Source organism: Bombus terrestris, chromosome 10 (assembly GCF_910591885.1).
Source record: "Bombus terrestris chromosome 10, iyBomTerr1.2, whole genome shotgun sequence".
Taxonomy (NCBI): Eukaryota; Metazoa; Arthropoda; class Insecta; order Hymenoptera; family Apidae; genus Bombus; species Bombus terrestris.
Genome location: NC_063278.1, coordinates 15,371,796 through 15,395,853, shown reverse-complemented (window position 1 = coordinate 15,395,853; position 24,058 = coordinate 15,371,796). Strand labels below are relative to the sequence as shown.

Sequence of the window (24,058 nt, the reverse complement as noted above, 5' to 3'; positions counted from 1 at the left end):
ATGTCGTACCGTCGCGTATCGGTACTTTTGCCTGTACCACCCTACAATCAGAATTCAGCGTTTATTCTGGAAAAAAAATCATGTAAAAAAAAAAAAAATATGTAAAAAACCTGGAATTAATAAACAAAGGTTTAAAAAAATCAACAATTAAACAAGGGATTGAGATGACCAACCCCGGTCACGCTGCGAACTTCGAACGCGGAAGAGTCGAGCCGTGGCCATGATGGGTGATTCCAGGAATCGGTCGCGTATGGCAGGATCTGCCATGCTTTACCGATCCCAGCCGCGCCGATTTCCGTCAACAGGCACAGTAACGGAGATATTTGGAACAGAAGCAGCCGCATATTCGTCTATCTGAAATTAAAGAGATGATTTCATGTAGAAGATACAAATTCGTTCCCTGATATTGAAATGCCGAACACGAGGAAAATGAGACATGCAAATGACAAAGTCGATGATCAATAGGAAGATAACATAAACAATTGTAGATTGCAAGGAAAATTTTGAAAAATGATACGTGTTCTAATAATAGAATATAAATAATAAAAAGGAGAATGTAATTGCCATTCTTCTATGTATTTTAATTTATGAGACGTAACTTCTGAATGACCTGTAATGCCCGTTTCCGCGGCATTATGCGCCGAGTTCCGGACTACGCGTAGATCCGGTAGCGCGATTGTTCACTCGACTATATTTACCATAGCGAAATCGAACCTCCCGCGAAATCGAACTAGAATTCGACTCGACACGCGTACGCGCGCAACCACTGAAAGTTCAACGCACCAGTACCGTCAGACGATTCGAAACTTGTGAATCATCTGCTAACGATACGTATCCACCGTCAAAATTTTTCATTGCAATAATTTTTCATAACGTTGCAACGATCGCTATATTTTCAATATACATGTATGATCGTAATAAAGAGTGTTTACTCTTCTTAGACTGTTATTTGTACAACATTATACGGAAATGTATGTTTTACGTGATATGGCTTCTCTCGACGCGTGGATCCATTTGGAAAACTGCTATATTTATGGTAACTTAATCGTTAAAATAACATAAGAACACGTAAAACCGACTCAAAGTTGTAAAAACATGCTTGATACAACTCAAGTGTATTATATACGTTTGAAGCATCACCGCCCATTACTACACCATCAACATCAATCATGTTCTACACCACGGTCATTCTTCTGCAAAAAACGATAATTAAAAGAGAAAGAGAAAGAAGAATTACTGCACAAACTTCGACAACCATGGGACTTCCGTATACATATACAACAATGAGATCACCGTGAAATTGTCTTATCTTGTTCTTTTAATCGCGAAAAATCTGTCCGTAAGTTCGTGGACCGTGTCGAACAGAACGCTATATACGAGGTAGAACGGGTTTTTGTCCGACTGTTGCACGGTTAAGAGCACGACGAGCAACATTGTTCGTGGCGATAAAATGAAGGTAAAAAAATGCAACGAGGAAACAAAGGATAGAACGTCTAGACATAGCGGAACAAATCTTCGGCAGGAAGATCTTCTCCGTTAACATCGACTCCGCACAGTTACGCTCGCTCTTTTACAGTTAGCCTCGCGGACCTGTCTTAATTTGTAACTACGTTTCGGGACATCCTCAACACGTTCCCCAACGCGTAGGTTTCATACGACAAATTCAATGTCATAGTGGTTTAAGTCGTAATTCCGAATGTTTGAATTCATTTTTACTCTCAAACATATCTTCCCTTTGGTTTCAGAACCGATTAAGTCGTAACTTTATTCTCTACCATTTCTGTTTCCACGGTTTGAACAGATGTAATCTATTTTTACGGTAATAAACACAGAAGATTATTTGATGAAAACTGGCAATGGCCTAACTTACACCACTATGATTCTCAACCCTGTTTTCCAAATTGTGTTATATAATATTTTATGAAATGTTGGTGCCATACAGGATGAAACGATCTTAGGCGAATCAAACATCTTATTTTCCCTTACGCCATTCAAATTATAAAATATGCAAACTTTTTAACATTTAACTTCGCTGTCTCATTATGTCGATTCCGTCAACTGTACGTATGCTGATGAACAGTAGTTAATTGTCGGTTTCACGATGGGATTTCGAAGAGGAAATTGGATAACGGATAGGTGAGGGGCTCTGAAGTAGGATAAGAACGTAATTGTAACTCGACTTTTAATGATTTATTGCCTAGCTAGCGGGATCGAGAGCGTGACTGGTGATGTAAGATACTGAGGAAAGTTAATTAAACTTAGCTTCATTACGTAGAGTAAATAAGATGTTTGATTGCAGTAGAAATTGTCACATATTTGATAAATGTTAGATTTCTATATATAAGAAAAATGTATAAAAGATATGTAAGAGTATAAGACTATTCCTAAGAAAGGTAAATTATGGGTTTTTCATCAAATGTTTGAATCAACTTTGTTAAAGCATTCCCTAATTTAACCATTTAGATGTTAACTATCGAGAAACCAGTCCAGTGTGTCGTATATCTCATCATTTACATAGGAACAAAATCTCCACGTTCAGGCTGTACAGTTAATTGAAATTAAAGGCAAACACTGTAACTCTGGCACAACTGTCCTTATTTTCGCAACTAATTACCATTTGTCCCATTTCATTAAAACTTTTTAACAGCCGGTAAATAAATTGATGGAATTTCCTCGGTTCAATTTATGAGTGATGAAAATCAAAATTACTTAAAAGTACCATTCCTCGATATCTCCAAAAATATGTCATTTCTAACCGTATAATAATCTATAAGCAGAGAAATGTCAATGAAAATTTAAGACGAAAAAGAGGTAAATTTACCTGAATTCCAGAGCGCGGCCGGCTTTCAAATGTCGTTGACTGTTCAGAGTTACCACGCTTACTACGGTCCGTGAACTACGGCTTCCCGGTTTACCCCGGCTTCGTATCTGCATACCGTGTGCTGTTGTCGCCGCTAAAACACGCTCACCCCTCTACTCGCGGACTTAACTACCGTTCTCAATTGGTCGCTGTTTTTAACTGTAGTTCTTGTTCCGAAAGATAGGTAAATCGCTTCCTCTATGATCTACGAGCCAACACAATCAAAGATGATCGTTTAAAGTAGCTTATAGGAACAGGCAGACTACGGGCACATTTACGCTCCGATCGTGTGTAGAACGCTAAAAGGTAGAATTCTGAAAACTGTAGAACAAACGAGCGATAGTATTGCTAAAAAGACAAGTTAAGAGTACATAAATATGTAGTAAGAGGAAAGAAAAGATCTTCAACTGACAAACAAGTAATTGTGTCTATCATCATTTCGTCAATGCGGTTAAGGATAGTTATATACATTTATACATTACATTCTAAGAGTTACAGTTGCATGAAACAAAGGAGAAAGTGATGGGAGCAACTTACCTGCTCATTTATCCTCTGCACGTTCGGAGATGCGCATTAACATTATCATAATCGCTCAGTTGAATTATGCTTGTATTAGTATGTTTTATCTTCTTCGTTAATACATAAGAAGTACTTCAATATCGAAATAATCTGTGAAATCTAAGTTACATATAAATATATATACTTTCAATGTGATTATCAATAGTTTAGTTTATTTAATTCAACATATGTATATTTTCATGAAAACAAAAGTACGTCAAATTTTAACGAGCAATAGCTTTCGTTTTACATCTCTATACGGTAATTTGCAGGATGCAAAAAGAAAAATAGAGAGTCTGATCTGAAAATAGAATGATCTTGAATAAATTGTAAAGGACATAATAGCGCTGTCATGCGCTATGGTGCATAAACTAGGGTAGAATTAAAAGCGTAGTAGAATGCAGATCGTTAACAAATAAAAATTAATCTAGGTGTTATTAAAGAAATTTGTTTCACCTTTTAAACTTTTTGATGATTGGTTTACTTTGAATATTTTGCATATTTTTGCATATCATGAGCATTTTGTACATTTCCATACATTCAAATTTTCTATGAATATAAAATGATCCGCACTCTACTTCATAGTATACTCTATACGTTTAAAATGCTCCATTAGAAGCTTAAATCTATCAAAATACAGCTCCTAAGGAAATGTGAACTTTCACATGAACACATAATATCGATCTTCTGATTGAAACGTATAGACAGGTATATACTAGCATAAGCCACCTTCGGCATTTGACTGCATGGTGCAGCACTACTCTCTCTGGGATATCCTAGCCACTTTCGGCATTTGGCCGTATGGTGCAGCACTAGCTCTGTAACATAGAAAACCATAGGCGTCAGTTCTTCTTATTTCCTCTCTCATATATGTTTACTTTAATGTCACTTATTCAGGCGCTTGATATATTGTCGGAATGAAATTTTAGTAATGTGCAAGTAATTGTGAGTAGATTAATAAAGTATAATAAGATATTAGATTCATGTACATAGTTTCAAGTGACATCAATCTTTATGTCTAGTATATACATGTGTATTGATCTATAAGTCAGTGTTAAAATAACAAACAAATGGCAGAAGAAGGAAAGAAGATTTCCTTCGGTTTTGCAAAATCTATTAAGAAATCTATTAAGAAAAAATGCTATTCCACAAGAAAAAAAGAAAGTTGATTACATTGAATGCCTTGATGAAAAAGGTATTAAAGTAATAGGGTGAGTTCAAAAAGTAATATTTATAATCAAGAAACATATAACCTCAACCTAACCTATAAAAATCACCAATAGCGGAATATATATATTTGAAAACAATTTTTTATTTCAGTGAGGAAGAAAAAAAAGATGAACATCTAATTATTCCATTACTAGGTTCAAAAACCTGGCATGATAGAATTGTTAATAAAATAGATGCAGACATTTTCCTTCCGAAGGCAGATAAGGAAAAGGTAGGAGACGCTAGTGTTAACGAGGCAAAATCAAAGCTATCTAATGGAAAAACATCGCCAATAATATCAATAAAGAAAGAGCCAGTTGAAGATAGTGAAAATAAAGTTGTTACTTTAGAAGAGCAAGCGGCGGAAGAAATCATTGAGGAACTTAAGTCAAAGAATGAACATGAAAATAAAACAAATGATTTAACTTTACCTTTAGTAGAAGATGAATCATTAAGAGGCAAAGAACAGGTACGTTATCAACATATTGATGTGCAATGCACAGATGTATTACATTTGCATATTATAAATATTGTTTTTTATTCTTCAGTCTACTTTAGAAGATTATGAAAAAATTCCTATTGATGCTTTTGGTGTAGCAATGTTACGGGGAATGGGATGGCAACCAGGAAAGGGAAATGGTTGAAATGAAAAGTATGAATTTTATTCTAGATTAAATTAATTATATGTGTTTAATACATCACTTATTGGAAAGTAAACAGAGAACATCATTTTTTATTTCACAATCGTTTATTCTAACTATAACAGATTAGTAGCAGCTGTGATACCAGAATTACGACCAAAAGGTATGGGTCTTGGAGCAAACAAAGTAGCATCGCAGAAGAAAAATACAGATTCCAAAAAAGAAGAGGAAGAAGTTAAAATCGAGAAAGGAACATTTGTGAAAATTATAGCTGGAAAACAAAGTAATAATTATGGTCATATAGAAGGATTCGATGATGATGCAGGAAGGCTCATAATAAACCTAGCTCTTGGTGGAAATATAATATCTGTAAATGAATTTATGGTACAGACAGTGACTAAATCAGAATATTCTAAGAACTCAAAAGTTCTAAGTTAGTATGAAGTGTTAGTTTTTCATTAAGGGACTTTTAAGAAAATAAATTTGAATTGACATACACATATAAAGACATAATCAGACATGTAGAAAAACTAATTCAAGAGTACCTGTAAGTGTGTTGTCGCATGCAATTTTTTAAACGTCCCTTCTAATTTTATATAAAATATGATAAATGTAGATCGGTCCGTCGTGTCCAGTAGTTGGGTGACTAGTGGGTTGTGGTGGTTGTTGACTCTTGTGTTATATCTGCTTCTGGACTTGTGTATTTCATCTTTGACTGTAGGTATCTTGAGGTCACGGTGGATTGTTTCGTTGGTAACATATCAGGGTGCATTTCATAGGGATCTTAGCGTTTTCGATTGGAAGCGTTGGAGTATTTCAATGTTGGAATTACTTGCTGTTCCCCATAGTTGGATTCCGTAGGTCCAGACAGGTTTTATTACGGCCTTGTAGAGGGTTATTTTGTTCTGTATGTTTAGCTTGGAGCGTCGACCCGTGAGCCAATAGAATTTTCTTAGTTTTTCCTTTAGTTGCTTTGTTTTTTCTGAGATATGTTTTTTCCAAGTTAGCCTCCTGTCCAGGCTCATGCCCAGGTATCTTACGGAGTCCTTGCTTGGGATTATTGTGTTGTTAATGGTGACCTGGGGGCAGGTTTGTTTTCGGAGCGTGAAGGTTACATGAGAGGATTTTTTTCGTTTATTTTGAAGCCTCATTTTTCGAACCACTTTTCCATGGAGTCGAGACTTCGCTGGAGAGTGGATGAGGCAATTGCCGGGTCTGCGTGGGTAGCTAATAGTGCTGTGTCGTCGGCAAATGTTGCTATTGTTACCTCGTTTGATATAGGTAAGTCGGCAGTGTAGATGGAGAACAGTAGGGGTCCGAGGACACTACCTTGGAGGAGGTAGTGGTGGTTTGGTGGCGGGCCTGCGATTTCCATGGCGTCGTTTGAGGATTCCAATATTGCGAACCTGTTATGAGTGTTAATTTGTGTTATTGGCTGTTCGTTCGAGTTTGGTTCAATTTTGCGTTTTTTCGCCTTATTGGCGTCGTTGGCACGGGGGGATCTGCTGCACTTCTGCCACGGGGGGGGGGGGGGTAGAGCGGGGTAGTTGTGAGTTTGCACAGGCGAGCCTGGTCGTGTTTGCTGGGCGATCATCGAGCTAGCTATTTCAATATGAATAACTAGTCGTGAGGCTATGAGGCAAGGTTCGGGTTGGGGTTAGGTGCGTAGGCTTTTCTTCTGCCTGGCGGATAGGAAACACTTGGGAGGGTAAGAGCACGCTGTGTTCACTTTCGACGGTTGGGTGACACGTGTTACTTTCGAACTTCACTGGGCACTAGAGACACGTCTGCACGCTTCGGCACTCAACAGCGAACTGTTCCAGAGCGAATGACAATCAATTATACGTCGCCTGTATATCACCGGCTCGTGTTCCTTCAGCAAGTTATGTCGCATGGGGACATACACAGTTGACAAATCTCTGGGGGAAAATCCTTTATGATTTGGAAACTCAGGAAAATATGGTGGTCACCGATATCGGTAATTTCCAGCTTAACATTAAAAGCGAGAAATCCATGATGTAATTAACTTTTAGTCTCGTTGGTTCATCGATTTTGCCGGCTCCCTCTGTATTTGCTGAATTTATTAGCAAGCATTACTTATTACTTCGTATGTTTTTCTTTTCTCTCAGATTTGAAAGTTGTTGAGGAAGTAAGGGCTCAGATATCTACATTTTCTCAAAGACGTACGGATTTGTACGACACTGTCTATAAAAATGAGTAACTCTACACTGAAACAGAATATGTTTTCTTATAATATTTCTACTACAATACCGTTTTGTTATGAATTATTACTAATTACTTATCATTTGTACTAAATGAATAACTCAATTAAGAAAACCAAAATGTTATAAATAATAATCTGTATATCTTGCGTATCAATATGTAATTGGATATTGTAATAATATTGGAATGTCTTTGATCAGGGATATGATAAAGAACACGCGAAGACTACATTCTTTTGAACATCTTTGATATCCATCATTTATAAAATTAAACATCTTTTTAAATATTTAGATAGATTAATACGTAACTCTTTATATATATAAACATTAATTTGAAGTTACAAGCTTAGAGAAATTGGTCGATTAATATTTATAGATCGGCTGTCTTGATGAAAGGCTTAAAGAAAGCAAATACATAACAATGTCGCAAATATAATTTATAGTTTAACTTCTTTCTTGTATCTGTCTGCCTTTCACGATGTTTTACCAATTACAATAAGTAATTTCGACTTCTTTGCGCTCCGTTTTAACGCATTCGAGACCGAAAGAAATTCATATCAATCAGTAGGCATAATATAGAATTATATATATATATATGTCGGATGCACGTCAGGATTGTGGGTGGGGGTGTTCGGTGTATCTTCGTTGGAATTAGCCATAGGTGCGGTGTAACAATGGTTGAGTTTATTGACACAAATTAGAGAGATTTACAGCGTCGATAGATAATCGCAAGGTTTCGATATTCGCGGCACTATGACAATGGTCTCGGCTCCGGCAACGTTTCCGCGGTCAACGGATACTGGACTTTACCCTTCGTTTGCGTCTAAGTTACACTATATGTTAGAGCACGGGGGCAATTATTTCGTATACGAAAGACAGGTCGATTACTGATGAGATCGCACTAGAGAGTGTCTCTCCGTCGCGGTGACGCTGTCGAAGAAAACTATGATGGGTGTGCCTAAGGGCACGAGATCATCGGATTCGCGGAGAAAAGTCTTCGCTCGAAGGGTGAGGGAAATTGACGTTGCTGTTAATTGGTCAATTTCCATGTTGGTGGTTAGAGAAAGATATTAGCTGTCCTTGGGGAAAGTTGCTAGCGAGAAGCGTCGTTCGTGGAAGGATAGATTTCTCTTATCTTCCCGTAGTTGGGGCACAGGCCATTTGTCTATTTGAGAGACTTTGTGTAATTGAAATTTAATATTCGTAGCGGGTCCTCGCCCAGCTAAACATATACTGTGAAGATGCGTTGGCATCTGGCAATCGTCTTACCCGAAGGACAAAGTCTGCGTATGGCGAGCCACGGGACAGAAATCGTTGAAATGTTTACCGTCGTGGCCCGTCCCAAGTATTTCTTTTAAGGAAAGCTATAGAGTTACTTCATGCCTCTGTTAGGTAAAACGTTCATCCCTTGACCGCGACTACGTTCGGCGACCGGTTGTCACCTCGAGCCCGAGCTCACTATCATAAATTTCGAATAAGTACAGTCGGATCGAATTACAACAGTTTCTTAGTGCGGCTATGATGAAATCTGGGTTACAGCGCTAAGGGGGTCCTCCCACCGCTCCAAAGGGGAGGCTCCGACATATATATATATGTCGGAGATGAAAGAACACCGGAACCTTCCCTTCGGAACTTTGGGAAGACCCCCAGTACTGTAATTTAGATTTCACCATAGCCGAATTAAGAAACTGTTGTCATTCGATCCGACTGTACTTATTTGAGATTTATGATAGTGAGCTCGGGCTCGAGGCGACAACCAGTCGCCGAACGTAATCGCGGTCAAGGGATGAACGTTTTGTCTAACAAAGGCATGAAGTAACTCTATAGCTCTCCTTAAAAGAAATACTTGGGACGGGGCACGACGGTAAGCATTTCAACGATTTCTGTCCCGTGCCTCGCCACACGCAGACTCTATTCTTTGAGTAAGATGATTACCAGATGTCGACGCGTCTCCACAGTACATGTTCACCTAGCCCGAGGACCCGCTATAAATCTTAAGATTTGTTTAACTAAAGTCCTTCAAACCGACAAACAGTCCTCGTTCCAACTACGAGAAAATAGGAGAAATCTATTTTTCTCACGAACGACGCTTCCTCTTCTCGAACTCTCTCTTAAGGGCGGCTAGTACCCTTCCCTAACCACCAACATGGAAATTGACCAATTAACAGTAACGCCAATTTCCCTCACTTTCCGAACGAAGGCTTTTTTCCACGAATCCGATGATTTCGGGCCCTTAGGCACACCCATCATAGTTTTCCTCGACAGCGTTACCGTGAACAGTTTGCTGGTGAGTGCCGAGGCGTGCAAACGTGTGTCCAGTGCCCTGCGAAGTCCACAAAACAGCACGTGACCATCCAGTTGCTGCTGAGTGCCGAGACGTGTGTCCAGTGCCCTGTGAAGTTCACAAAACTGCACGTGACGCCCATCTGTCGAAAGCAAATCCAACAAACCTAGCTAAGGGTTAACAGCCTCTCGACTAGTTCTTTCACACTGAATTAACTAGCTCGATGATGGCTCTATCATTCCAAACAGGCTCTCCGGAGCTAAATTATAACACCGCCGTTTTTCCTCCCCCGTGGCAAGGGGGCAACACATCTATCCTGGTAAACGATCATCACTCGAAAAAACGCAAGCTGGAACCAAGCAAGACAAATGTGAATAAGAGTCAAACTAAACCACCAGCCAGCCAGGTGACCACCTTCAATAGATTCTCAATACTGGAGTCTACGGAAAACTCCATGAATACAACCGAAAAGGTAAATAATCTCCATACTCAAAGAATTCCCCCTCCTCCACCAATATTCATTGACGACGTAATCGACATACAGTCAATGATAAGGACCATTGAAAAAGACATCAGCAAAGAGGACTACAAGTTAAAAATTAACAACAACCACGTGAAAATTCTGCCGACCCAGCCAGACGCCTGTAGAAAGTTAACTAAGTTGCTAAAAACGTTAAACGCTAAATTCCACACATATCAGCTCAAAGAAGAAAGACCTTTTCGTGTGGTGCTACGCAACATCCACCACTCAGTCGACCTAGATGAACTAAAGTACGAACTTCAAAATCTTGGCCATGAGGTAACAAACATAAGCAACATTAAACATAGAATCTCAAGAAACCCACTATCACTATTCTTCATAGATTTAAAACAAAAAGGGAACAACAAAGAAATCTACAACGTCAACCGGCTGATGAACTCCATAGTTAAGTTCGAACCACCTCTTGTAAAGAAAGAAATAGTACAATGTAAAAGGTGCCAAAGGTACGGCCACATGCAGAAATACTGCAACCATAACTTCCGGTGCGTAAAATGTGCAGATAATCACCCCACTGACCAATACACTAAATCCCCCGAAACCCCCGCTAAGTGCATCCACTGTCAAGGAGAGCATCCTGCGAACTACAAAGGATGCTCAGCATATAAAACACTACATAATATTAAGTATCCAAAACTGAGACCGAAGGACATAACCATACAAGAACCTAGACCCCAAAAACTCACCTCACCATCAGTATCCTACGCGCAGGCAACACAAGGAAACGTAAACAACTCGAAAACCCACAGTGTACACACAGAAAATAGAATTCCCACCCCACAAAACACAGACAACTTCACCAGAGTCGAAAAACTTATCGAGAAGCAAACTGAGCAAATTAACAATTTGCTGTCACTACTCACACTCTTCATGGACAAATTCATACGCACAGAGGCAAAATAAAACCAATGCGAATAGCTCTGCGGAACGCCAACGGTCTAGCTCAGCACAAATTTGAACTAGAACTATTCTTAAAACAACAGCAAATCGATGTGATGCTCATATCCGAAACCCACTTCACCGATAAAAACTACCTCAAAATACACGGCTACAACTTCTACCACACCCAACACCCCAGCGGAAAGGCCCACGGCGGCACCGGCATTATAATCAAATCAAACATGAAGCACTACGAACTTCCACCATTCCAGAAAGACTACCTCCAAGCAACAAACGTAGCAATAGAAGACTGTCATGGTACAATCACCACTTCAGCTGTATACTGCCCTCCCAGACACTCCATCGCCAAAGAAGACTTTGACGACTTCCTGGACACCATGGGCAATAGATTCATAGCTGGAGGAGACTACAACGCCAAACACACCCAATGGGGCAGCAGACTGGTTACAGTAAGAGGCAAAAACCTCCTCAACAGCGTAATAACCAACAACCTCAACTACCTTACCACATACGAACCTACACACTGGCCCACCGACACAAACAAAATACCCGATCTCCTTGATTTCCTCATAACTAAAAATATCTCGTCAAGACACGTCCAAATCAATTCCTCGGCTGATCTCTCCTCTGATCATTCCCCCGTGATAGTAACAGTCAGTTCAACTATCATCGAGAATACACCTAATGGCTCCATACATAACCAACACACCAACTGGCAGCTCTTTAGAGAAGTCTTTACACACACAACTTCAGCCTCAACTTCACTAAAAACCAATGAAGAAATCGAAGCAGCCACGGAATACCTAAACACGAGCATAATAAACGCTATCCGCTTCTCCACACCGGCAAAAACGTCCATCGGCAATCAGGAATACCCCCAGTACATATTAAAAAAAATAGCAGAAAAACGTAGACTAAGAAGGATATGGCAGACCCATAGAACACCGGAGGACAAACGCAAACTAAACAACGCAACTAGAAAACTATCCAAAACTATAAAAAACTACAATAATGACCGTTTTAACAAATATCTCGTCAGCTTGTCCCCCACAGCCGACTCCAACTACTCACTATGGAAGGCCTCCAGGAAACTCACGTGCCTCCCACAAATAATACCTCCAATCCGCCGTCCGCAGGGTGGATGGGCGCGTAGCCCTATAGAAAAAGCCAACCTATTTGCCAAACACTTGACTGAAGTATTCCAATCCCATTCCTCCATAGCTGCAGCGGACGTTACCGAATATCTGCACACTCCCTTCCAAATGTCCCCTCCTATTGAACCCTTCACTTCTTCAGAGATCATAGAAGCAATCAGTCGCCTAAACCCCAAGAAAGCAGCAGGTCACGACCTAATAGGCAATAAAGCAATCAAGGAACTTCCCATAAAAGGGATTGCACTCATCGCATCAATCTTTAACGCTATCTTCCGCCTTGAACACTTTCCTCAGGCGTGGAAAATCTCACTGATCACCCTCATCCCTAAACCCGGTAAACCAATATATGAAACCAGCTCCTATCGCCCAATCAGTCTTTTACCTATCCTGTCTAAACTATTCGAGAGGATGTTCACGAATCGTCTCCTTCCACTCCTAGAAGAATTGAAAACACTCCCAGATCACCAATTCGGCTTCCGAAAACAACACTCAACAGTAGAGCAAATCCACCGCATAACCCACATGATCAGCCAAACTCTTGAAAAGAAAAAATACTGCTCAGCGGTATTCCTAAACATCCAGCAGGCATTCGACAAAGTATGGCATGAAGGGCTACTCTACAAGCTTAAAAAGATCCTACCCCACCCATACTACTCCATCTTAAAATCCTACCTAACCAACAGACAATTCATAGTTAAATGCCTAGGCGCCACTTCCGCAACATTCCCAATAGAATCCGGCATACCCCAAGGTAGTGTCCTCGGACCCCTACTGTTCTCCATCTACACTGCCGACTTACCTATATCAAACGAGGTAACAATAGCAACATTTGCCGATGACACAGCACTATTAGCTACCCACGCAGACCCGGCAATTGCCTCATCCACTCTCCAGCGAAGTCTCGACTCCATGGAAAAGTGGTTCGAAAAATGAGGCTTCAAAATAAACGAAAAAAATCCTCTCATGTAACCTTCACGCTCCGAAAACAAACCTGCCCCCAGGTCACCATTAACAACACAATAATCCCAAGCAAGGACTCCGTAAGATACCTGGGCATGAGCCTGGACAGGAGGCTAACTTGGAAAAAACATATCTCAGAAAAAACAAAGCAACTAAAGGAAAAACTAAGAAAATTCTATTGGCTCACGGGCCGACGCTCCAAGCTAAACATACAGAACAAAATAACCCTCTACAAGGCCGTAATAAAACCTGTCTGGACCTACGGAATCCAACTATGGGGAACAGCAAGTAATTCCAACATTGAAATACTCCAACGCTTTCAATCGAAAACGCTAAGATCCCTATGAAATGCACCCTGATATGTTACCAACGAAACAATCCACCGTGACCTCAAGATACCTACAGTCAAAGATGAAATACACAAGTCCAGAAGCAGATATAACACAAGAGTCAACAACCACCACAACCCACTAGTCACCCAACTACTGGACACGACGGACCAGATCCGCAGACTAAAAAGAAAATACCCTCTAGATTAAATCCTTAGTTTCTACTAGAACCAACAATATAAAAGTATTATGATCCATGTCATTGTATCACGTCAAATTAAATTAATTACTGAAAATTCTCAACGAGAATTGATTGTAAATATTCTAATAAAAAAAAAAAAAAAAAAAATCTCTAAAAAATTCGATGAAAATTCCCATGAAACATCAATTGAAACAATTAAACGCAACAGAGAATGGGTATAATCATATAATTCCTCCCCATTTCAAAATTCATTCATATACATCGATGTTTGTTTTCATATTTGTTTTATGTGTGAAGAATACGTATTTACTGGCATCAAAATATTTTCTGTTTCAATTCCTGGTCATTTTAGATCGAAACTTCCAAATATCGTTGATTAAAAATTTTTTAATTTTTAAAATGAAAGGCACTAATTATAGGACAAAAAGTTGTTTCAATTATTTGAACATTCTGCTTCATTCCTACAATAACATATTTTATTTTAAATTAAAACAAGAATCAATACTATTGTGTATAAGTTTAATGGAGTGACACAGGTGATTTGTAGCTAACACTGTAGCTAACATAGTTTCTGCAATATACCCTTTAATCGAGTAGAAACAAGGGGATTTTAGAAATTTCTATTAACCGACATTATTGTCAACAAGTTTTAACAATGACTGAAGGTTGCAAAATTAAATATAAAATGATTGATTAATAGCATATGCAGTGTTAAATTTGTAAATAAGCAGTTTATCTTTTAAGAATAACAAAGACACCAGAAAATAAAGATAATATTCTAATTATATTGCAAACTAACGAATAATGTAAAGAATTTATTTTTGTTATCTATATCACAGATTTTAGGTAAAATATTAATTTACTTATTACTAGGAGATTGAATTTGAAATATAATTATAATTTATAAGGGACACCTTTAAACTAGCAGATATTTGGTAGCAGTTCTCTAGCCTTTGTACAATATAACACAGTTCGATTTAATTGAGTTTAATCCCTTTGACCAGCTAGTTTCCAATTTCATTTATGGCATAATCTCCTGACAATTTCATACCCTTCAAAAGAAACACGATTTTCTATTATTGTTTTACAATCGCGGAATATGATCAGTGTTTCAATTAAGCTCCACTGTTTTAATTTCCCGTCTACGCACGATGTGGTTACACCGTTTTTTTTGTTGTTTTCAGATACAAGTGACAAGAAATTATGAAATGATATTTTAAATTTAAACTGATTTCATTCATTGATTTATTGTACCGACAATGGTAACTTGTTTAAATAAAGATTTTATAAATAAAATATTTAAGGTCTAAAATAATAAATAAACACATGTGAAAACATTAAAGCTGTTATCCTTATTCATGGTCTTGTTGGAACGTGTTTAACGAGTGTAACGTAGGCGTGAAAACGAAAACGTTGAGACTCTTGTGGCGTAAAAAGACTGAATTCCTCATAAAAATACAAGAAACGAGAGAAAACGTGCAGATAGTTTATTCTCGACCTTGGATACATAAAACCAAAAAGAAAAAAAAAAAGAAAAAGAAAAGAAAAAGAAAAAGGAACAAAAATTTTTATTGGTTATTTACCGAAACTCATTGTATCATTTTTATTACTCTATATAAAACGTAGAATCATATATTGACGAATGTTATTTCGAATTTCTAACTTCAGAACGATAATTACATATTTGAAATTACCAATAAGTGGTAGTAGCATTAAAAATATGGAATATTCAACGAGATGAAATATAGGTAAGGTATTTAAAAGAAAAAAGATTGAAACGTTCGATGTAAAACGATGAAATTAAATGATTGGATTTGAAAACTTGATTCGGTTTAATAATTCGATGAAAAAAGTATTCATCCTATGAAAAAAGAATTCATGTTCCTGTCGATATATCAACGACGTGCGCCGTTACTTCCGACTGCTCTGCAATTCAAATGCAATACTCGAATATACATGGCGAAAGAAATGGAAATTGAGCAATTTAAGGGAACGAATTACTCTCGCGTCCACGTAACTTCAAAATGTTTCACGTGTCCGTGTTTGCGAAACGAAATTCGTCGTTGTCCAACTAACGCGCTTGCTGATGCTACGTTCACTTTGTTGCATATAGGGCTTAAATATATGAACAAATAGAACGGCGCAACTGTCACTAGCGTAATTTTTAAAGTGAATTAATGCATAATCTCGTCATCTACGTTCGACCATGATTATGGCAGTGATTATTGTTATATACGAATTTTCGTGCAATATATGTGAAAATTCGTGGTTGTCCAACTAACACGCTTGCAGATGCTACGTTCACTTTGTTGCATATAGGGCTTAAATATGTGAACAAATAGAACGGCGCAACTGTCACTAGCGTAATTTTAACGTGTTAAAGTGAATTAATGCATAATCTCGTCATCTACGTTCGACCATGATTATGGCAGTGATTATTGTTATATACGAATTTTCGTGCAATATATGTGAAAATTCGTGGTTGTCCAACTAACACGCTTGCAGATGCTACGTTCACTTTGTTGCATATAGGGCTTAAATATATGAACAAATAGTACTGCGCAAGTGTCACTAGCGTAATCTTAACGTGTTAAAGTGAATCAATACATAACTTCGTCATCTACGTTTGTCCATGACTACGGCAGTGGTCATTGATATATGTGAAGCTTCGTGGAGTAGATGTGAAAATTCGTCGTTGTCCGGTTAACACGCTTGCAGATGCTCCGTTCACTTTGTTCCATATAGGGCTCAAATATGTGAACAAATAGAATGGAGCAACTGTCATTAGCGTAATTTTAACGCGTTAAAATAAATTAATGTATAATTTCGTCATTTACGTTTAGTCTACGTTTTTTCATCTACGTCATCTACGGCACCTACGCGAATCTTATTGATTACGAACATTGATCGATTACATTAATTGATGAACTTTGGCAGTGTTCGTTGCTATAAATGAAACTTAATAGTTGTTGAAACCACTCGAAAGTCGTGTTCCTAAATCATTCCCTCGCCTCGTATCGTGTTCATCAAATGGAAAAGGAGATTGTGTTTTAATGAAATCGCTTGTTACTATCAATCTTGCTGTGTCACTCGCATAGGAGAAGAAAATGAGGAAGGAGAAAAAAATTAAGGTAAGGTCATCAATGAGCAAAATGTTTAATGTACATTAAAATTGAGTCCGCTGCAACCCTCGTGACTTTTAAAATTCCATACGTATATTGTTATACGTAACATTGCCATATTAAATATATTCGATCAAATATTCAATCTCGTTCCCTGAAAGCTGTTCCTGGATATCTGGTTGGATACTTTACGCACGGAAATACAGAGTGTGAACAGTAACAAACCCTCTATGTAGTGTTTTTGCTTTGCTCTTTTGAACAGGTAGATGACATTTTGCTTCGAAAAACGGATATATGTTCCACGGATATGCACATACAGAGTATGTGTATCGATATACACATTGATATACACCTTTGTACAAAGTGCCAAAAAAGTATTTATCGCGGTTTTTTTTCAAGCCATTCTACACCTTCGATTTGATGAAAATTGGTTAAATAAGTGTAGCGCAAAATTGATCTTGACTACAATTTTCAGTGTCAAATTGTTTTTCTATTGCATCATATAGTGCTCATTAGAAAGGAAAGTTCCGTTCTTTTAGAAAAAATGTTTGAAATTTCATTAATACTTAGACTGATTTTATTCATATTTTAAGGTCAAATATGGAATACAATAACATCAATACTAATATCTACTTTTTTGTGCGAATTACTTTATATTTCAATCTTCCTTGATATGCAGTGACAAGCAAAAGTGTAAACACAGCCCGTTGATTTTATGTAGAAAGCGAATGTCGAAGGTATAATGAGAAAAGAGCATTATTTGACCATTCCACAAAATAATTTACCTAAATAGTAGTTAATTCTATTGGATATAATAAACGTGAAGTAGTACTAGTGGACGAAATACTATGTTGAAACCTTGATTCGACGAGTATAATTAATGTGTAAAACTGTAAACGTGGTTTGAGATGTCCATTTTTGTAAAATGTTTTGTACATTATTAATGTTAATGAAAATTAATTATTACATTTCGTTAATAATAACTTGTAGTTACTGTTACCTAATCTTTACCGATCACTTGAAAAATTAGTCTTTTACATTTATGTGTTTACTTTTTTCGCTCGTCGCAGTACATGTTTAAGTCAGATATGAAATATCTGGCGTATTCCAGCGGCTTTAATTAAATCTAAGATGTTGATATCCTTAATATTGAGAATGTGTTGTTAGTAAAGTAACTATTTCTATCCAAAAACAAGATATCTTTGAGACAACGTGAATTTTCGTTCCAATTTTCTTAACTTACAAGTATAAAATTTTCATTGCATGATACAATCTATCCTACAAAGTTCTTGCACACGACGAAGCTGAGAACATAGATCTTCTTCAAATATTATTTTTCTCACTGCTTCGTGTGGAATTTCTACTCGACGAGATGTTATTAAACGCTTAAAAGCTTATTATTAAACGATAACATACTTTTTCCTACATGAATGAACATGAAAGACGTCGAGTGAGGAATTAGAACAATTGTGGATGGTTGGAAACTATTATGCTGCGATCTACCATTCGTTTTTGCCTATACATACCACGGAACAAAGGATAATTATCACCGAATTCATCCAGAGCACATTTTCTAAGTTTTACTGTATATGATTACGCCCATTATATTATATTATGTTATTACGATGTTATCTAATTAATTGTTGTCTATTTGCTTTGATACTTATATTAACCATTATTTATAACATAATATACTAAATACAATTAGTATAGGGATTAGTATAAGAAATTTTAAACAGCTTTTTTCAAAAGAACGATTATGAACGATTTATAGTACGCCATTATCAAAGAAGATATGTTTGCGTGCGTTATCGATTATACGCTTTTGCCACGTAAACATGGAAATTGCGATTCAAAATTGAATTTGCACTGGAAACGGTTGACGTTACGACATCAATAACATATTTCAAAAACACTGATGATATCATACGGAATCAGAGAGATTCTATGAGAAGTTAAACGCATAATCATCCTATTGTAAATAACAGGAACAGAAAGTACACAAGGAATAATACAGAATCGTCCTATCATCCTATCCTATTATACAGGATTGCTTTGATTCGAGCTCAAACATAGGGAAATCTGAAAGAATTTTTCGCAGAATTTCCTTCCCCTTTGAATTGGCTTTTATACAGAACGACTTTAACCTTTTCAAGGAAATACCTATAGAGTGTGACGATCTATGATTTTAAATAGAGGTATATCTGAAAAGAGGTGGATGTAAAACGTAGCGTATAAAACGTAGATCAAATCTTTATTCAAGGTGTGGCGGCACTCGACAAGCCGAAAAATCAGCAGTACCCCGGCAGTGACATCTACAGCCCCCATCTACAGCGGAACAGGCCTACTATCTACTACAACTATAACTCACAACACGGCCACCTCAAAGGATTTTTCTCTTCGCAGAGAACCAGGTTTTCAAGAACGATCGAATATGTATGCACTTGATTTACACGTGAAGTTGTCATTAAAAATATTGTTGCGTTTAAAAAGATAAATATTGATTTAAATTTAACGAAATTGTTAGTCCAATTGTTTTAAGCTTAAAGATATGTAGGTGTCACATTTATATATTGAAAACCTGGGAGCGGCATTAATTAACAAACCTAGTCACGCGCACACGTACTTTAAAACCATGCTTGAAAATCGATATTCCCTGAAACAATGCATTGTTCGCCGCTACCAATTTATTTTCGCACGAAGAATCAGTCCATTCATCGTTGCCGTCACCATCGCTACTGTAATCCATATTACTCGAATAAATTCTATATCTTGATTGGAAAATCGCATATTTTAACGAACTTTCTGTGTGTTTTTTTTTTTTTATGATTTTAATTGGCAATTTCCGAAATTGAACTATAGCTTGAGAATAAACCGATAATATTTGAGGGTATATATACATACATCATGTTTTTGATGGGTTTTGTAGTAAAATAATTGTAGAAACAGCAAACTTTTTAAGAAAAAATTACCATATTCGAGTAATAAATTATAGAAAATTACCAATGTAATTTAAAACTTAAAAAGAAGAATCTATTACACGTAATAAAGAGAAGGACTTGTTCACGAACGGTAATTCAACAAATACAGTCGTTGCAGAAACATAGTTTTACAAGGGAGAAGAATCTCTCTAGGAACTCGACGATGTCACGTCAAGCGAAAATTCAATAAAGTGATTACTAACCGTATTACCAGCGGCAATCGTGTTACGGCGATTGGTAAATAAGTTAGTCGTCTATTTGGAGAAACGTCGCTGGCAATATCGTCACATTTTAATTACGTCAGCGCTATCAATTGGTCTTGGAAGAAAGTTTTCCATTATGTACTTTTGCCCACGGCGTCGTTCCAACAAATGAGTTCGAGTTTTGAATCGCTTTCTCTTATATCACGAATTTGTAACGGTGCTTCTTCAAACTTTAAACGATTGTAATGAATGCCTTTGCGTACAAAGATTGATACCTGGTTTAACTAGAAGCTTCAGCTAATTAGTGCCCCAGTTAATTTGGATGTTCACTACCACGCCACTTATGAAGTGGCTTCGTGTCCGAGCGGATTTCCTCCACGTAAAAAAAAAAGAAAAAGGAAAAGGAAAAAAAAAGAAAAAGAGATAGGAAAAAAAGAAAAAGAAAAAGGAAAAAAAATAGAAAAAGAGAAAGGAAAAAAAAGAAAAAGAAAAAAAAACAGTTAATTTGGATGTTCACTACCACGCCACTTAAGAAGTGGCTTCGTGTCCGAGCGAATTATCCCCACGTAAAATAAAAACAAGAAAAAGAAAAAGAAAAAAAAAGAAAAAGAGAAAGGAAAAAAAAAGAAAAAGAAAAAGGAAAAAAAAATAGAAAAAGAGAAAGGAAAAAAAAAGAAAAAGAAAAAAAAAGTTAATTTGGATGTTCACTACCACGCCACTTAAGAAGTGGCTTCGTGTCCGAGCGAATTTTCCCCACGTAAAAAAAAAAAGAAAAAGAAAAAGAAAAAAAAAGAAAAAGAGAAAGGAAAAAAAAAGAAAAAGAAAAAGGGAAAAAAAAGAAAAAGGGAAAAAAAGAAAAAAAAGTTAATTTGGATGTTATAAAATGTTATATAACCAAGAACTTATCTACTACTTGGTAGTCGCATAAGAGAAGACCGAATTTCGATGGTATAATTAATCAGTATCAACTTACCAGCCCCTAACGAGAAGAAAGTGATAAGGATAATCTGCAAGCAGATGATCATGGCAAGTATTTTCGAGTACGAATTCTTCATGGTTGTAAAATATCAGGAAATTTGTCGCTGTAGAATATGGGAAAATCAGGTGTTTCAATATCAGTTGTGCGGGCACTGGAGTGCGTAGACCAGAAATATCTGCGACAAAAATCAGAATACATTTGTTTTCACATGATTGGGATTAGGTATTGGGTATGATTGGAGTTAGGCTTTGCTAATTGTAGAAAAAGCAAACTTTTTAAGAAAAAATTACCATATTCGAGTAATAAATTATAGAAAATTACCAATGTAATTTAAAACTTAAAAAGAAGAATCTATTACACGTAATAAAGAGAAGGACTTGTTCACGAACGGTAATTCAACAAATACAGTCGTTGCAGAAACATAGTTTTACAAGGGAGAAGAATCTCTCTAGGAACTCGACGATGTCACGTCAAGCGAAAATTCAATAAAGTGATTACTAACCGTATTACCAGCGGCAATCGTGTTACGGCGATTGGTAAATAAGTTAGTCGTCTATTTGGAGAAACGTCGCTGGCAATATCGTCACATTTTAATTACGTCAGCGCTATCAATTGGTCTTGGAAGAAAGTTTTCCATTATGTACTTTTGCCCACGACGTCGTTCCAACAAATGAGTCCGAGTTTTGAATCGCTTTCTCTTATATCACGAATTTGTAACGGTGCTTCTTCAAACTTTAAACGATTGTAATGAATGCCTTTGCGTACAAAGATTGATACCTGGTTTAACTAGAAGCTTCAGCTAATTAGTGCCCCAGTTAATTTGGATGTTCACTACCACGCCACTTATGAAGTGGCTTCGTGTCCGAGCGGATTTCCTCCACGTAAAAAAAAAAGAAAAAGGAAAAGGAAAAAAAAAGAAAAAGAGATAGGAAAAAAAGAAAAAGAAAAAGGAAAAAAAATAGAAAAAGAGAAAGGAAAAAAAAGAAAAAGAAAAAAAAACAGTTAATTTGGATGTTCACTACCACGCCACTTAAGAAGTGGCTTCGTGTCCGAGCGAATTATCCCCACGTAAAATAAAAACAAGAAAAAGAAAAAGAAAAAAAAAGAAAAAGAGAAAGGAAAAAAAAAGAAAAAGAAAAAAAATAATTAATTTGGATGTTCACTGCCACGCCACTTAAGAAGTGTCTTCGTGTCCGAGCGAATTTTCTCCACGTAAAAAAAAAAGAAAAAGAAAAAGGAAAAAAAAAGAAAAAGAGAAAGGAAAAAAAAGAAAAAGAAAAAGGGGAGAAAAAAGAAAAAGAAAAAGGGAAAAAAAAGAAAAAGAAAAAGGGAAAAAAAGAAAAAGAAAAAGGGAAAAAAAGAAAAAAAAGTTAATTTGGATGTTATAAAATGTTATATAACCAAGAAGTTATCTATTACTTGGTAGTCGCATAAGAGAAGACCGAGCCATTGAATCGCTCAAGTAGATTAGCTGATTCGCTTAACGTATTTTTACTTCCGATGACGTAAACAAGAGCAGAAAGTACACAAGTAATAATACAGAAATGTCAAATGTACAGAGGAATAGATTAATAATTTCAGCATTTCTCTGAACAGTTTCGTTGCGATTAAAAAATATACAAAGCTTACGACGTGCTTGTTTAAAAATATTCATATGGAAGAAGATTTCGAATTTGTCACATCAATCGCGATCTCAGCAGGTGTAAATTAATTCGTTCTAATGAACGATTAAATTAAACGGCTCGTGACAAAAATTATCCCTGTCCATGTTTGTCTTTCTAAAACTAATTCAAGGCGAGTTAAATGAATCGCTGTGTACCCTATTCGCGCAGCATGTGTTTTAACGACCAGCATGCAAGCGTTAACGGTGTACTTTAGTTTCTCATGGTTGTGTTAAGCTGGTTGCTCTTAGAATGAGCATATACTTACCAAAGGAGGTGAACAGAAGATAGCCTGGCACCATTTTGGCTCCGAATGGTAACAGAAGCATTGACTGCAAATCGAAGGTCCCGGCACATACATCCGTCCATGTAAGACAGCTTTTCCTTCGAAATCAGTACAGTTTTCTCCTAAAGCCACTGAAAACGATTACCAGCGTCAATATTTTTGCCACTCGACAATTTTTCGTACTTCGCCGCATATATTCTCCATGTTAGACATACCATAAAATATTTCGTGCAATCGCGTATTCCTGTCTAATGTCAGGAATTCTCTTTCCATAGATCTGCGTTTTCCATATTATCTATTTTGCTTATCAGTAAACATTCTTACAATTTGTGATTAATACTGTACGTACAAGAACGTTAAGTTTTTGACGTTGTAATATTTCACATGAATAAATAATGGCTGTATATCGACTAACTTATTAATTAATTAAATTCGTGTATATCAAGTTTCCTATCATTTAATACTTTCGTGTAACTACAGAGATTTGATACTATCAAATGAAATATAAAACTTGGTAAAAAAACGCGCTTCGTTAGGAAATGAGGGTAATGATGCAAATATTTTTTGTAGCCATTATATAGAATTTCGATGGTATAATTAATGAGTATCAACTTACCAGCCCCTAACGGGAAGAAAGTGATAAGGATAATCTGCAAGCAGATGAGCATTGCGAGTATTTTCGCATACAAGTCCTTCATGGTTGTAAAATATCAGGAAATTTGTCGCTGTAGAATATGGGAAAATCAGGTGTTTCAATATCAGTTGTGCGGGCACTGGAGTGCGTAGACCAGAAATATCTGCGACAAAAATCAGAATACATTTGTTTTCACATGATTGGATCAATTTTGTGTAGGACTAATCTGACCGAACCTAACACGGGATAATTGTCCAACTTACGACCTTAACAAGCCCGCTTGATTCCCTATAAGCGCTTGAAATTGATGCTTGTATTCTTTCCAGATTAACAAG

General features: G+C 36.9%; 3 long non-coding RNA genes and 1 pseudogene across 6 annotated transcripts; 3 read left to right on the top strand and 1 right to left on the bottom strand.

The window, feature by feature from the left end:
• Positions 1-6: 6 nt before the first annotated feature.
• Positions 7-24,058, bottom strand: LOC125385726. 4 transcript variants are annotated; one of them, XR_007225287.1, is made up of 5 exons: positions 3,875-4,158; positions 3,398-3,719; positions 2,822-3,181; positions 174-354; positions 7-66 (listed from the first exon to the last, which is right to left on the bottom strand). It is a non-coding gene; the product is annotated as an uncharacterized LOC125385726 (long non-coding RNA). The 4 variants fall into 4 exon arrangements; XR_007225289.1 differs by lacking the exon at positions 7-66 and adding an exon at positions 23,706-24,058 and having other exon boundaries at positions 3,875-4,236; XR_007225288.1 differs by lacking the exon at positions 7-66 and adding an exon at positions 5,814-5,828 and having other exon boundaries at positions 3,875-4,236.
• Positions 4,489-5,818, top strand: LOC125385721 (annotated as a pseudogene).
• On the top strand, positions 6,959-7,467 carry LOC125385735. The gene is made up of 2 exons (XR_007225305.1): positions 6,959-7,246; positions 7,398-7,467. It is a non-coding gene; the product is annotated as an uncharacterized LOC125385735 (long non-coding RNA).
• LOC125385732 lies at positions 16,480-19,477 on the top strand. The gene is made up of 3 exons (XR_007225302.1): positions 16,480-16,675; positions 16,795-16,988; positions 19,243-19,477. It is a non-coding gene; the product is annotated as an uncharacterized LOC125385732 (long non-coding RNA).